The sequence below is a fragment of the Durio zibethinus genome, chromosome 4 (genome assembly GCF_047325235.1).
Source record: "Durio zibethinus cultivar Kanyao isolate XHJ-2024 chromosome 4, ASM4732523v1, whole genome shotgun sequence".
NCBI lineage: Eukaryota > Viridiplantae > Streptophyta > Magnoliopsida > Malvales > Malvaceae > Durio > Durio zibethinus.
In genome coordinates, this window is record NC_143165.1 from 24,131,019 (window position 1) to 24,147,736 (window position 16,718).

The following is a 16,718-nucleotide window of genomic DNA, read 5'->3' on the forward strand; positions in this document are numbered from 1 at the left end:
CTCTCTGGTCGGCTGAGCGCCCGCACGTTCGTTTCGTGGGTTGACTTAGGCTTACGGAGTTCATCCCCAGTCTAAGCATACGGAGTTCATTCCCAGTCTAAGATCAGACCGAACTGAGGGTTGCGGCAGTAGGACCAGCAGCACGCAGGATGGATTAGGCCGATCCCCGCTTGTGCATTTCGCCTCTCCGATCGACTCAGCGCCCGCACGCTCATTTCGTGGGTTGACTTAGGCATACGGAGTTCATCCCCAGTTAAAACATATGGAGTTTATTCCCAGTCTAATATCAGATCGGGCTGAGGGTTGCGGCAGTAGCATCAGCAGCACGCAGGGGGGACTGGGCAGTTCCCCGGCTTGCGCATTCTGCCTCTCCGGTCGACTGAGCGCCCGCACGCCCATTTCATGGGTTGGCTTAGGCATAGGGAGTTCATTCCATGTCTAAGCCCCAGCTGGACCGAGGGATGTGGCAGCGGGACCGGCGGCACGCAGGGGGGGACCTGGCCGATCCTCGGCTTGCGCATTATGCGTCTCCGGCCTACTCAGCGCCCATACGCTCATTTCGTGGGTTGACTTAGGCATACGGAGTTAATTCACAGTCTAAGATCAGATCGGAGCGAGGGTTGCGGTAGCAGGATCGATAGCAGGCAGGGGGGACCGGGCTGATCCCCGGCTTGTGCATTCTGCATCTCCGACCGGCTGAGCGCTCGCACACTCGTTTCGTGGGTTGGCTTAGGCATACGGAGTTCATTCCATGTCTAAGCATACGTAGTTCATTCCCAGTCTAAGATCGGACTGGATCGGGGGTTACGGCAGCAGGACCAGTAGCAGGATCGACAGCATACAGGGGCGACCGGGCTGATCCCTGACTTCCGTATTCTGCCTCTTCGGTTGGCTAAGCGCCTGCATGCTCATTTCATCGGTTGGCTTAGGCATATGGAGTTCATTCCATGTCTAAGCCGCAGCTGGACTGAGGGTTGTGGTAGCTGGAATGACAGCGGGATCGGCAGCACGCGGAGGGGGACCGGGCCGAACCCTGGCTTGCACATTATGCCTCTCCGACCGGACCGAAGGTTGTGGTAGCGGGACCGACAGCACGCAGAGGGGGACCTGGCCATCCCTGGCTTGTGCATTATGCCTCTCCGGCTGGCTCAGCGCCCGAACGCTCGTTTCGTGGGTTCACTTAGGCATACGGAGTTCATTCCCAGTTTAAGATCGGATCGGACCGAGGGTTGCGGCAGTAGGATTGACAGCACACAGGGGGGATTGGGTCGGTCCTTGGCTTGTGCATTCTACCTCTCCGGTCGGTTGAGCGCCTGCACACTCATTTCATGGGTTGGCTTAGGCATACGGAGTTCATTCCTTGTCTAAGCATGCGGAGTTCATTCCTAGTCTAAGATTGGTTCAGACCGAGGGTTGCAGCAGCAGCACCAGCAACAGGACCAGCAGCAGGATTGACAGCACGTAGGGGGGATCGGACCGATCACCGGCTTGCACATTCTACCTCTCCGATCGACTGAGTGCCCGCACTTCCCTTTCGTGGGTTCACTTAGGCAGACGAAGTTCATCCTCAGTCTAAGCATATGAAGTTCATTCCTAGTCTAAGATCAGACCGGATCGAGGGTTGCGACAATAGGACCAACAGCACGTTGGGGGGACTGGGTCGATCCCCTACTTGCATATTCTGCCTCTCCGGTCGGCCCTTCCGACTGGCTGAGCACCTGCACGCTCGTTTCATGGGTTGACTTAGGCATACGAAGTTCATCCCCAGTCTAAGCATACAGAGTTCATTCCCAGTCTAATATCAGATTGAACCGAGGGTTACAGCAGCAGGATCGGCAGCACGCAGGGGGGACCGGGTCGTTCCTCGGCTTGCGCATTCTACCTCTCCGAACTGCTGAGCGCCCGCACGCCCATTTCTTGGGTTAGCTTTGGCATAGGGAGTTCATTCCATCTCTAAGCCTAGTCGGACCGAGGGTTGTGGCAGCGGGACCGGCAGCACGCGAAGAGGGATCGGGCTGATCCGGTCAGCTCAACGCTCGCACGCTCGTTTCATGGGTTGACTTAGGCATACAGAGTTCATCCCCAGTCTAAGCATATGGAGTTTATTACTAGTCTAAGATCGGACCGAACCGAGGGTTGTGACAGCAGGATCGACAGCATGCAGGGGGGACCGAGTCGATGCCCAGCTTGTGCATTGTGCCTCTCCAGCTGGTTGAGCGCCCGCATGCCCGTTTCGTGGGCTGGCTTAGGCATAGGGAGTTCATTCCACATCTAAGGCCCAATCTGACTGAGGGTTGTGGCAACGGGACCGGTAGCACGTAGAGGGGGATGGGGTCGATCCTCGGCTTGCACATTATGCCTCACCAGCCGGCTCAGCACCCGAATGTTCATTTCGTGGGTTGACTTAGGCATATGGAGTTCATTCCTAGTATAAGATCAGACTGGACCTAGGGTTATAGTAGCAAGATCGACAGCACGCATAGGGGATCGGGCCGATCCATGGCTTGCGCATTCTACCTCTCCGATCGACTGAGCAACCGGACGCTCGTTTTGGGGGTTGGTTTAGGCATACGGTGTTCATTCCATGTCTAAGCATATGGAGTTCCTTCCCAGTCTAAGATCGGACTGGACCGAGGGTAGCGGCAGCAGGACCAGCATGCTCGTTTCATGGGTTGACTTAGGCATACAGAGTTCAATCCTAGTCTAAGATTAGACTGAACCGAGGGTTACAACAATAGGATCGATAGCACGTAGGGGGGATCAAGCCAGGCCACAGCTTGTGTATTCTACCTCTCCGACTGACTGAGTGCCTGCACGCTCATTTTGTGGGTTGACTTAGGCATACGAAGTTCATCCCCGGTCTAAGCATACAGAATTCATTCGCAGTCTAATATCGGATCGAATCGAGGGTTACAGCAGCAGGATCAGCAGCACGCAGGGGGGACCCGGTCGTTCCTCGGCTTGCGCATTCTACCTCTCAGAACTGCTGAGCGCCCGCACGCCCATTTCTTGGGTTAGCTTTGGCATAGGGAGTTCATTCCATGTCTAAGCCTAGTCGGACCGAGGGTTGTGGCAGCGGGACCGGTAGCACGCGAAGGGGGATCGGGCTGATCCGATCAGCTCAACGCTCGCACGCTCGTTTCATGGGTTGACTTAGGCGTACAGAGTTAATTCCCAATCTAAAATCGGATCGGATCGAGGGTTGCGGCAGCAAGATGGATAGCACGTAAGGGGGATCGAGCCAGTCCCCAGCTTGCGCATTCTGCCTCTCCGGTCGGTTGAGTGCCTGCACGCTCGTTTCATGGGTTAGCTTAGGCATACGGAGTTCATTCCATGCCTAAGCATTCAGAGTTCATTCCCAGTCTAAGATCGGACTGGACCGAGGGTTCTGACAGTAGGATCAGTAGCAGGATCGACAGCACACAAGGGTGGACCGGTCTGATCCCCGGCTTTTGTATTCTGCCTCTCCGACCGGCTGAGTGCCCAAACGCTCGTTTTACGGGTTGACTTAGGCATACGGAGTTCATCCCCAGCCTAAGCATACAGAGTTCATTCCCAGTCTAAGATCGGACCAGACCGAGGGTTACGGCAGCACACAGGGGGGATCGGGTCGATCTTCGGTTTACGTATTCTGCCTCTCCGGCCAACTAAGCACCCGCACGCCCATTTCGTGTGTTGGCTTAGGCATAGGGAGTTCATTCCATGTCTAAGCCCTAGCCGGACTGAGGGTTGTGGTAGCGGGACTGGTCGCACGTTGAGGGGAATCGGGCCGATCCCCGACTTACGCATTCTGCCTCTCCGGCTGGCTGAGCGCCCGCACGTTCGTTTCGTGGGTTGGATTAGGCATACGGAGTTCAGTCAATGTCTAAGCATACGGAGTTCATTCCCAATCTAAGATTTTGAGCCAAGGTGCACATGTTGGGCTCGGGCATGTGCTCGTGCCACACTTTTTTTGCCCGGGGCACCATCACCGGAGCATCACCGGAGAGCCTAACCGACGGCATTGGGGGTTCCAGCGATTGGGGGGCCAGGGGGTGTGCGCTAATGATGTGTGATGGGTGCTGGTACTTGGCCATTATATTGGCCCCCTATCCCTCAACAAACCTTAAGAACTCACACCCCCTTAAAGAGCATTTGAGACTTTATAGGTTTGCTGCCAGTAGCAATTAAAGTGTCTGAAATGGGGACACTTTTTTCAAACGGTCACAAAATCTTCTCCACTTCGAGTTTTTAGCTGAATATTTTTATGCATGCCAACAAAAATACAAGGATCACCTCTACCAAATTTGGGGACAAAATGCTTTCTAAAAAAATTTTGAAAAATCTCGAACCGTAAAAAGTTGTAAAATTTGTGAAGAATAGAAAACGGGTCGTCTTGCCATGAAATTTCACATGAAGGCTTAGGGGACCATTGTATAAATTTACAACCCATAAAAATGGCATTGGCACTACAGAAATATGAAGATGTGCTCGAACCCACCTACCACTCGTTCGATTCCTGGCTTACGCATCCTGCCTCTCTCGTCGGTTGAGCGCCCGCACGCTCGTTTCATGGGTTCACTTAGGCATACGGAGTTCATCCCCAGTCTAAGCATATGGAGTACATTCCCAATCTAAGATCAGACCGGACCAAGGGTTGCAGTAGTAGGATCGATAGCACACAGGGAGGACCAGGCCTATCCCCGGCTTACGCATTCTGCATCTTCGGCCGGCTGAGTGCTCGCACGCCCATTTTATGGGTTGGCTTAGGCATAGGGAGTTCATTCCATGTCTAAGCCCTAGCTGGACCGAGGGTTGTGGCAGTGGGACTGACAGCACGTAGAGGGGGATCGAGTCGATCCCTGGCTTGTGCATTATGCCTCTCCAGCCGGCTCAGCGCCCGCACACTCATTTCGTGGGTCGACTTAGGCATACGGAGTTCATTCCCAATCTAAGATCGGACCGGACTGAGGGTTGCGGTAGCAAGATCGATAGCACACAGGGGGGGATCGGGCCGGTCCCCGACTTACGCATTCTACCTCTCTGGTCGATTGAGCACCCGCACGTTCGTTTCGTGTGTTGGCTTAGGCATACGGAGTTCATTCCATGTCTAAGCATACAGAGTTAATTCCCTGTCTAAGATCAGACTGGACCGAGGGTTGTGGCAGTAATACCAACAGTAGGATCAACAGCACGTAGGGGGGATCGGGTCGATCCCCAGCTTGCGCAATCTGCCTCTCCAGTCAGCTAAGCGCCTGCACGCTCGTTTCGTGGGTTGGCTCAGGCATACGGAGTTCATTCCATGTCTAAGCCCTAGCCGGATTGAGGGTTGTGGTAGCACGCAGAGGGGGACTGGGCTGATCCCCGGCTTCCGCATTATGCCTGTCCGACCAGCCTCTCCGGCCGGTTGAGCGCGCGCATGCTCATTTCGTGGGTTGACTTAGGCATACGGAGTTCATCCCCAGTCTAAGCATACGGAGTTCATTCCTAGTCTAAGATCAGACCGGACTGAGGGTTACAACAGTAGGATCGGTAGCACGCAGTAGGGATCAGGCCGGTGCCCAGCTTGCGCATTCTGCCTCTCCGGTTAGTTGAGTGCTCGCACGCCCATTTCATGGGTTGGCTTAGGCATAGGGAGTTAATTCCATGTCTAAGCCCCTACCGGATCGAGGGTTGTGGCAGCAGAACCGATAGCGAGATTGACAGCACCCAGAGGGGGATCGAGCTCATCCCCGACTTTCGTATTATGCCTCTTCGACTGGCCTCTCCGACCGACTGAGCACCCGCACTCTCGTTTTGTGGGTTGACTTAGGCATACGGAGTTCATCCGCAGTCTAAGCATACAGAGTTCATTCCCAGTCTAAGATCAGACCAGACCAAGGGTTGCGGTAGCAGGATCGGTAGCACGTAGGGGGGATCGGACCAATCCTCAGCTTGAGCATTCTGCCTCTCCAATCGACTGAGAGCCTGCAAGCTCGTTTCGTAGGTTGGCTTAGGCATACGGAGTTCATTCCATGTCTAAGCATATGGAGTTCATTCCACGTCTAAGCATACGGAGTTCATTCCCAGTCTAAAATTTTGAGCCACGGTGCACATGCTGGGCTCGGGCATGTGCTGGTGTCCCATTTTTTTTACCCGAGGCAACATCACCAGAGCATCGCTAGAGCATCACCGGAGAGCCTAACCGGCGGCATTAGGGGTTCCGACGATTGGGGGGTTGGGGGGGTGTGCGCACATGATGTGCGATAGGTGCTGGTACTTGGCCCTTATATTGGCCCCCTATCCCTCATCAAACCTCGAGAACTCACACCCCTTTAAAGAGCATTTGAGATTTTATAGGTTTGCTGCCAGTAACCATTATAGTGTATGAAATTGGGACACTTTTTTCAAACGATCGTAAAATCTTCTCCGCTTCGAGTCCTTACTTGAATTTTTTTTTTGCATGCCAACAAAAATACAAGGATCACCTCTACCAAATTTGGGGACAAAACCCTTTCTAAAAAAATTTTTAAAAATCCTGAACAGCAAAAAGTTTTAAAAATCATGAAAAATAGAAAATGGGTTGTCTTGCCATGAAACTTCACATGAAGGCTTAGGGGACCATTGTATGAATTTACAAGCCATAAAAATGGCATTGGCAGGACAGAAATATGAAGATGTGCTTGAACCCACTTACCACCTGTTCGATCCCTAGCTTACACATTATGCCTCTCCAGTCGGCTCAGCGCCCGAACGCTCGTTTCGTGGGTTCACTTAGGCATACGGAGTTCATTCCCAATCTAAGATCAGATCAGACAGAGGGTTACGGTAGAATGATCGGTAGCACGTAGGAGGGATCGGGTCGATCCCCGACTTGCGTATTTTGTCTCTCCGGTCGGCTGAGCACCCGCACGCCCGTTTCGTGGGTTGGCTTACGCATAGGGAGTTCATTCCATGTCTAAGCCCCAGCCGAATCGAGGGTTGTGGCAGTGGGATCGACAGCACACAAAAATGGACCGGGCCGATCCCCAACTTGCGATTATGCCTCTCCGATCGGCTCAGCGCCCGCACGCTCATGTCGTGGGTTGACTTAGGCATATGGAGTTCATTCCCAGTCTAAGATTAGACTGGACCGAGGGTTGCGGCGGCAGGATCGACAGCACGTAGGGGGATTGGGTCGGTCCCCAACTTGCGCATTCTGCCTCTTCGGTCGGCTGAGCTTACGCACGCTCGTTTCATGGGATGGCTTAGGCATACGAAGTTCATTCCATGTTTAAGCCTCAGTCGAATCAAGGGTTATGGTAGCAGGACTGGCAGTGGGATCGATAGCACGCAGAGGGGGATCGAGCTGATCTTCAGCTTCTCAATATGCCTCTCCGATCGACCTCTCTGACCGACTGAGTGCCGATATGTTCATTTCATGGGTTGACTTAGGCATACAGAGTTCATCCCCAGTCTAAGCATACGAAGTTCATCCTCAGTGTAAGCATTAAGGGTTTCGACGATTGGGGGGGCTGGGGGGTGTACGCACATGATGTGTGATGGGTGCTAGTACTTGTGTCACGGGCTCTGACCTTAGACTTAGAAACCGTGTGACCTTAGGCTTGGAATCTCCTCTTTTATGCCTAAGTTAGCCTAAAACACAAGCGTACGGGTACTAGAACAACGGGAAGGGCTGATTATGCAAGTTAAGAGAAACAGGATAAGAAGGTAGAATTCTGGAAATACTCTTGTATTCACTGAAACGGAAGTGTTTGATGGTGTACAAATGAGGGAGGAGCAACCCTGTATTATAGTTGAGGCTCCAGTTTACACTTAATGGCAATATCCCTAGAATAAAGGCTAAAATCATGGGATTATATAGATTACAATCAATCAGGATGCTAACTCCTGATTTTTAGGGTCAACCAAATCTACCAAGATGCTACTGCTGACACTGCCTGCTTCCAGAAGCTTCCCCTGTGTGTCCAGCACCTTGGGCCCTTTTGGATGTGGTGCGGGCAGCTTGTATGCCAGGCCTTGGTCTTAGGGGCCAGCTTGCAAGTTGGGCAGGCGTTCTGAACTCATTTGCTAGGCTTTGCACGTAGATACCTGCCAGCATGCCTAGTCTGCAGGCCTCAACCTCCGGCCCGCCTGTTGGTGTGCCTGATGTGCCTAGCGCACCCGTCCAGGGCATGACATTCTCCCCCACCTGATTGTGCAATGCCCTCGTTGCATCTTTTGTATGGTACTGCCTGATTTGGTCCTTAAACTGCCATAAGTCATCTGCTGGTTCCTACCTCACCTCATTGTTTGGAAGTCCCTTCTAGCTCACCAAGTACTCTTGTCTTGGCTGATAGTTCTTCCGTCTCACCTCCCAATCAGCTATGATGCTGTGGACCTCCTTCTTATATGAGGCCCTTGCTCCCAATGGTGCACGCTTTGACTCTGCCCATCTTGGATCTCTTTCATCCTCATGGAATGGCTTGAGCATGCTCACATGGAACACTGGGTGTACCCTCAGCTTGGGTGGCATATCCAGCTTGTAGGCAACCTTGCCTACCCTCTTGACTACTTAGAAAGGTCCCTCATAGCTTCGGACTAGGCCTTTGTGTAGCCCCCTATGGTGCACAATGGGATGCAGCTTCACTAACACCAAGTCTCCAACCTGGAACTACACGTCCCACCTATTCTGGTCTGCCCACTTCTTCGACCTCTTGGCCACCTTGTGTAGACAAACTCTGGCCAAGTTAGTTTGCTCCTGCCATGCCTTGGCAAACTTGTATGCTGCTGGATTCGACCCTGTATAACCTACAGCAATCGAACCAGGTGTTAGTGGTTGTTGCCCTGTCACAACCTCAAATGGGATCGTTTCATGGGTTGACTTAGGTATATGGAGTTCTCCCTGGTCTAAGTATACGGAGTTTATTCCTAGTCTAAGATCAGACCAGACCGAGGGTTACAGCAGCAGGATCGATAGCATGCAGGGGGGCCCAAGTCGATCCCTAGCTTGGGCATTCTACCTCTCTGGCTGGCTGAATGCCTGTACGCCCGTTTCGTGGGTTGGCTTAGGCATAGGGAGTTCAATCCTGTCTAAGCCCCAGTCGAACCGAGGGTTGTGGCAGTGGGACTGACAGCACGCAGAGGGGGACTGAGTCGATCCCCGGCTTGCGCGTTATGCCTCTCTGGCTGGCTTAGCATCCGAACACTCGTTTCGTGGGTTGACTTAGGCATACAGAGTTCATTCCCAGTCTAAGATTTGATCGCACCGAGGGTTATGATAGCAGAATCGACTGCACGTAGGAGGGATCGGGTCGATCCTCGGCTTGCACATTCTGTCTCTCCTGCTGGCTGAGCGCCCGCACACTTGTTTCATGGGTTGGCTTAGGCATACGGAGTTCATTCCCAGTCTAAGATCAGACCAGACCGAGGGTTGCGACAGTAGGATCGACAGCACGCAGGGGGACCGGGTTGAACCTCAGCATAGGAAGTTCATTCCATGTCTAAGCCCCAATCGGAGCGAGGGTTGTGGCAGTGGGATTGCAGCATGCAGAGGGGGACTGGGTCGATCCCTAGCTTGCACATTATGCCTCTCCGGCCAGCTCAGCGCCCGAAGCTCGTTTCATGGGTTGACTTAGGCATACGAAGTTCATTCCCAATCTTAGATCAGATCGGACGAAGGGTTACGGTAGTAGGATCGATAGCACGTAGGGTGGGATCGGGTCGATCCTCGATTTGTGCATTCTACCTCTCTGATCGACTGAGCACCGTACGCTCGTTTTATGGGTTGGCTTAGGGATATAGAGTTCATTACAAGTCTAAGCATATATAGTTCATTCCTAGTCTAAGATCAAACCGGATCAAGGCTTACGGTAGCAGGACCAATAGTAGGATCGACAGCATACAGGGGTGAACCAGGCCGATCCTCGACTTGCGCATTCTGTCTCTCCGATTGGCTGAATGCCCACACGCTCGTTTCATGGGTTAACTTAGGAATATGGAGTTTATTCCCAGTCTAAGATCAGACCGAACCGAGGGTTCCGGTAGCCAGATTGACAGCATGCAGAGGGGATCGGGTCGATCCCCAACTTGTGCATTCTGCCTCTTCGGTCGGTTGAGCGCCCGCACGCTCCTTTCGTGGGTTGGCTTAGGCATACGGAGTTCATTCCATGTCTAAGCATATGGAGTTCATTCCCAGTCTAAGATCAGACTGGATCGAGGGTTGTGGTAGTAGGATCGATAGCACAAAGGGGGGATCAGGCCGGTCCCCAGCTTGCGCATTCTACCTCTCCTACCGGCTGAGCACCCGTACGCTCGTTTCGTGGGTTGGCTTAGGCATACGGAGTTCATTCCATGTCTAAGCCCCAGCCAGACCGAGGGTTGTGGTAGGAAGACCGACAACTGGATCGACAGCACGCAGAGAAGGATTGGGCTGATCCCTGACTTGTGTATTATGCCTCTCCGGCCGATTGAGCGCCCGCACACTTGTTTCGTGGGTTGACTTAGGCATACAAGTTCATCCCCAGTCTAAGCATACAGAGTTCATTCCTAGTCTAAGATCGAACCGGATCGAGGGTTACGACAGTAGGATCGGGAGCATGCAGGGGGGATGGGGGGATCGGGTCGATCCTTAGCTTGTGCATTCTGCCTCTTTGACCGACTGAGCGCCAACACGCCTGTTTCATGGATTGGCTTAGGCATAGGGAGTTCATTCCATGTCTAAGCCCCAGTCGGACTGAAGGTTATGGCAACGGGACCGGTAGCACATAGAGGGGGACAGGGCCGATCCCTGGCTTGCGCATTATGCCTCTCTAGCTGGCTCAGCACCCGAACGCTCATTTCATGGGTTGACTTAGGCATACGGAGTTCATTCCTAGTCTAAGATCGGATCGGACCGAGGGTTGCGGCAGCAAGACCAGCAGTAGGATCGATAGCAGCAGGGGGGGACTGGGTCGATCCCCGACTTGTGCATTCTGCCTCTTCGGCTGGCCTCTCCTGCCAGATGAGCGCCTGCACGCTCGTTTCGTGGGTTGACTTAGGCATACGGAGTTCATCCCCATTCTAAGCATATAGAGTTCATTCCCAGTCTAAGATCGAACCAAACCAAGGGTTGCGGTAGCAGGATCGGCAGCACGCAAGGGGGACCAGGTTGATCCTCGACTTGCGCATTCTACCTCTCCGACCGGCTTGCGCATTCTGCCTCTCTGACCGGTTGAGTGCCCACACGCTCGTTTCATGGGTTGGCTTGGGCATACAAAGTTCATTCCCAGTCTAAGATCAGACCAAACTGAAGGTTGCGGTAGCAGGATCGATAGCACACAGGGAGGGATCGGTAGGTCCCCTCCTTGTGCATTCTACCTCTCCGATCGACTGAGCGCCCGCACGCTCGTTTCGTGGGTTGGCTTAGGCATACGGAGTTTATTCCATGTCTAAGCCCTAGCCAGACCGAGGGTTGTGGTAGCAGGACCGGTAGCGGGATCGGTAGCACTCAGATGGGGATCGGGCTGACCCTCGACTTGCGCATTATGCCTCTCTGACCGACTGAGCGCCTGCATGCTCGTTTCATGGGTTGGCTTAGGCATACGGAGTTCATTCCATGTCTAAGCATATGGAGTTCATTCCCAGTCTAAGAGTTTAAGCCACGGTGTACATGCTGGGCTCGGGCATGTGCTGGTGCCACATTTTTTTTGCTCGGGGCACCATCATCGGAGAATTGCCGGAGCATCGTCGGAGAGCGTAACTGGCGGCATTAGGGGTTCCAACGATTGGGGGGGCCGGCGGGGTGTGCGCACATGAAGTGTGACGGGTGCTGGTACTTGGCCCTTATGTTGGCCCCCTATCCCTCATCGAACCTCGAGAAATCACACCCCCTTAAAGAGCATTTGAGATTTTATAGGTTTGCTGCAAGTAGCAATTAAAGTGTCTGAAATGGGGACACTTTTTTCAAATGTTCACAAAATCTTCTCCACTTCGAGTTTTTAGCTGAATTTTTTTGTGCATGCCAAAAAAAAATACAAGGATCACCTCTACCAAATTTGGGGACAAAAATTTTTCTAAAAAAATTTTAAAAAATCTTGAATCGCAAAAAGTTTCAAAAATCGTGATAAATAGAAAATGGGTCGTCTTGCCACGAAACTTCACATGAAATCATAGGGGACCATTGTATGAATTTACAAGCCATAAAAATGGCATTGGCATGGTAGAAATATGAAAATGTGCTTAAACCCACCTACCACCCGTTCGATCCCTGGCTTGCGCATCCTGCCTCTCTAGTCAGCTGAGCGTTCGCATGCTCGTTTCGTGGTTTGACTTAGGCATACGGAGTTCATCCCCAGTCTAAGCATACGGAGTTCATCCCCAATCTAAGGTTGGACCGAACTGAGGGTTGTGACAGAAGGATCGGCAGAACATAGGGGGGACCAAGTTGATCCCCGGCTTACGTATTCTGCCTTTCCGGTCGGCTGAGCACCCTCACGCTCATTTCATGGGTTGGCTTAGGCATACGGAGTTCATTCCATGTCTAAGCATATGGAGTTCATTCCATGTCTAAGAGTTTGAGCCATGGTGCACATGCTGGGCTCAAGCATGTGCTGGTGCCACATTTTTTTTGCCCGGGGCACCATCACCGGAGCATCGCCAGAGCATCAACGGAGAGCCTAACCGACGGCTTTAGGGGTTTCGACGATTGGGGGGGCCAGGGGGTGTGTGCACATGATGTGCTATGGGTGCTGGTACTTGGCCCTTATATTGGCCCCCTATCCCTCATCGAACCTCGAGAACTCACACCCCCTTAAAGAGCATCTGAGATTTTATAGGTTTGCTGCCAGTAGCCATTAAAGTGTCTGAAATGGGCATACTTTTTTGAAACGGTCACAAAATCTTCTCCACTTTGAGTTTTTAGCTGGATTTTTTTGTACATGCCAAAAAAAATACAAGGATCACCTCTACTAAATTTGGGGACAAAACTCTTTCTAAAAAAATTTTAAAAAATCTTGAACCGCAAAAAGTTTCAAAAATCGTGAAAAATAGAAAACGGGTCGTCTTGCCACGAAACTTCACATGAAGGTGTAGGGGACCATTGTATGAATTTACAAGCCATAAAAATGGCATTGGCATGGCAGAAATATGAAGATGTGCTTGAACCCACCTACCACCCGTTCGATCCCCAGCTTGCGCATCCTGCCTCTCTGGTCCGCTGAGTGTTCACACGCTCATTTCGTTGGTTGTCTTAGGCATACAAAGTTCATCCCCAGTCTAAGCATATGGAGTTCATTCCTAGTCTAAGGTTGGACCAGACCGAGGGTTACGGCAGCAGGATCGACAGCACGCAGGGGGGACCGGACCGATCCCCGGCTTGTGCATTCTACCTCCCCGATCGGCTGAGCGCCCGTACGTTCGTTTCGTGGGTTGGCTTAGGCATACAGAGTTCATTCCATGTCTAAGCCCCAGCCAGATCGAGGTTTATGGCAATGGGATCGACAGCATGCAGAACGGGACGGGGTGATCCCCAGCTTGTGCATTCTACCTTTCCGGCCGGCTCAGAGCTCACACGCTCGTTTCGTGGGTTGCCTTAGGAATACGGAGTTCATTCCATGTCTAAGCCCCAACCAGACCGAGGGTTGTGGTAATTGGACTGGCAGCAGGATCTACAGCAGGACCGGCAGCAGGATCGACAGCACGCAGAGAGGGACCGAGATGATCCCCGGCTTGTGCATTATGCCTCTTCGACCGGTTGAGCGCTCGTACGCTCGTTTTGTGGGTTGACTTAGGCATACGAAGTTCATCCCCAGTCTAAGCATACGGAGTTCATTCCTAGTCTAAGATCGAACTGGATCGAGGGTTACGATAGTAGGATCGATAGCACGCAGGGGGGATCAGGTCGATCCCCGGCTTATGCATTCTGCCTCTCCGGCCGGTTAAGCGCCCGCATGCCCGTTTCATGGGTCGGCTAAGGCATAGGGAGTTGATTCCATGTCTAAGCCCCAGCCGGATCGAGGGTTGTGGCAGCGGGACCGACAGCACGCAGAGGGGGACCAGGCCGATCCTCGGCTTACGCATTCTCCCTCTCCGGCCGGCTCAGAGCTCGCACGCTCGTTTCATCGGTTGGCTTAGGAATACGAAGTTCATTCCATGTCTAAGCCCCAACTGGATCGAGGGTTGTGGTAGTAAGACCGGCAGCAGGATCGGTAGTACGTAGAGGGGGGCCGATCCCTGGCTTGCGTATTATCCGTCTCCAACCGGCTCAGTGCCCGAAGGCTCCTTTCGTGGGTTGACTTAGGTATACGGAGTTCATTCCCACTCTAAGATCAGATCGGACTGAGGGTTGTGGTAGCAGGATCGACAGCACGCAGGAGGGGACTAGGTCGATCCCTGGCTTGCGCCTGTATGCTACTTTCATGGGTTGGCTTAGGCATACGAAGTTCATTCCATGTCTAAGCATACGGAGTTCATTCCTAGTCTAAGATCAGACCGGACCGAGGATTGTGACAGTAAGACCAACAGCAGGATCGGTAGCACGTAGGAGGGGACCAGGTCGATCCTTGGTTTGCACATTCAGCCTCTCCGACCGGCCTCTCCGATCGGCTGAGCGCCCGTACGCTCGTTTCATGGGTTGACTTAGGCATACGGAGTTCATCCCCAGTCTAAGCATACGGAGTTCATTCCCAGTCTAAGATCAAATCGAATCGAGGGTTACGGTAATGGGATCGGTAGCACGAAGGGGGGACCGAGTCTATCCCTGGCTTATGCATTCTACCTCTCTGACCGGCTGAGCACCCGCACACCCATTTCGTGGGTTGGCTTAGGCTTAGGGAGTTCATTCTATGTCTAAGCCCCAGCCGAATCGAGGGTTGTGGCAGCAGGACCGGCAGCACACAGAGGAGGATCAAGCTGATCCTTGGTTTACGTGTTATTCTTCTCCGGTCGGCTCGGTGCCCGAACACTCATTTCGTGGGTTGACTTAGGCATACAGAGTTCATTTTTAGTATAAGATTAGATCGCACCGAGTGTTGCGGTAGCAAGATCGATAGCATGCACGGGGGATCGTGTCGATCCCTGACTTGGGCATTCTGCCACTCCGGCTGGCTGAGTGCCCGCACGCTCGTTTCATGGGTTGGCTTAGGCATACAGAGTTCATTCCATGTCTAAGCCCCAGTCGGACCAAGGGTTGTGGTAGCAGGACTGGCAGCGAGATCGACAGCACGTAGAGGGGGATCGGGCTGATCCCCGGCTTGTGCATTATGCCTCTCCGACCGGCTGAGCACCCACACGCTCGTTTCATGGGTTGACTTAGGCATACGAAGTTTATCCCTAGTCTAAGCATACAGAGTTCATTCCCAGTCTAAGATCAGACTGGATCGAGGGTTACGACAGCAGGATCGGTAGCACGTAGGGGGGATCCCTAGTCTAAGCATACAGAGTTCGTGGCTTGTACATGCTGGCCTCAGGCATGTGCTGGTGCAACATTTTTTTCGCTCGGGGCACCATCGCCGGAGCATCGTCGGAGAGCCTAACCGACAGCATTGGGGGTTTCGACGATTGAGGGGGTCGGGGGGTGTGCGCACATGATTTGCAATGGGTGCTGGTACTTGGCCCTTATATTGGCCCCCTATCCCTCATCAAACCTCAAGAACTCACACCCCCTTAAAGAGCATTTGAGATTTTATAAGTTTGCTGCCAGTAGCCATTAAAGTGTCTGAAATGGAGACAGTTTTCTTAAATGATCACAAAATCTTCTCCACTTCAAGTTTTTAGCTGAATTGTTTTGTGCATGCCAACAAAAATACAAGGATCACCTCTACCAAATTTGGGGACAAAACGTTATCTAAAAAAATTTTAAAAAATCCCAAACCGTAAAAAGTTTCAAAAATCGTGAAAAATAGAAAACGGGTCATCTTGCCACGAAACTTCACATGAAGGTGTAGGGGACCATTGTATGAATTTACAAGCCATAAAAATGGCATTGGCACGATAGAAATATGAAGATGTGCTTGAACCCAACTACCACCCGTTCAATCCCCAGCTTACGCATCCTGCCTCTCTGGTCGGCTGAGCGTCTGCACGCTCGTTTCATGGGTTGACATAGGCATACGGAATTCATCCCCAGTCTAAGCATACGGAGTTCATTCCCAGTCTAAGATAGAACCAGATTGAGGGTTGCAGTAGTAGGATCGACAACACACAGGGGGAACCGAACCTATCCCCGGCTTACACATTCTGCCTCTTCGGTTGCCTGAGCACCCGCACGCCCGTTTCGTGGGTTGGCTTAGGCATAGGGAGTTCATTCCATGTTTAAGCCCTAGCCGAACTGAGGGTTGTGGCAGCGGGACTGGCAGCACATAGAGGGGGACCGGGTCAGTCCCCGGCTTGTGCATTCTGCCTCTCCGGCCGGTTGAGCACCCGCACGCTCGTTTCGTTGGTTGACTTAGGCATACGGAGTTCATCCCTAGTCTAAGCATACGGAGTTCATTCCCAGTCTAAGATCAGACCAGACCGAGGGTTGCGGTAGTAGGATCGATAGCACGCAGGAGGGACCGGGCCGATCCTTGGCTTACGCATTTTACCTTTTCGGTTGGCTGAGCGCCCGCACACCTATTTCGTGTGTTGGCTTAGGCATAGGGAGTTCATTAAATGTCTAAGCTCCAGCCAGACCGAGGGTTGTGGTAGCGGGACCGGTAGCAAGCAGAGGGGGGCCGGGTCGATCCTCGGCTTGTGCATTATACCTCTCCGACGGCTCAGTGCCCGAATGCTTGTTTCATGGGTTGACGTAGGCATACAGAGTT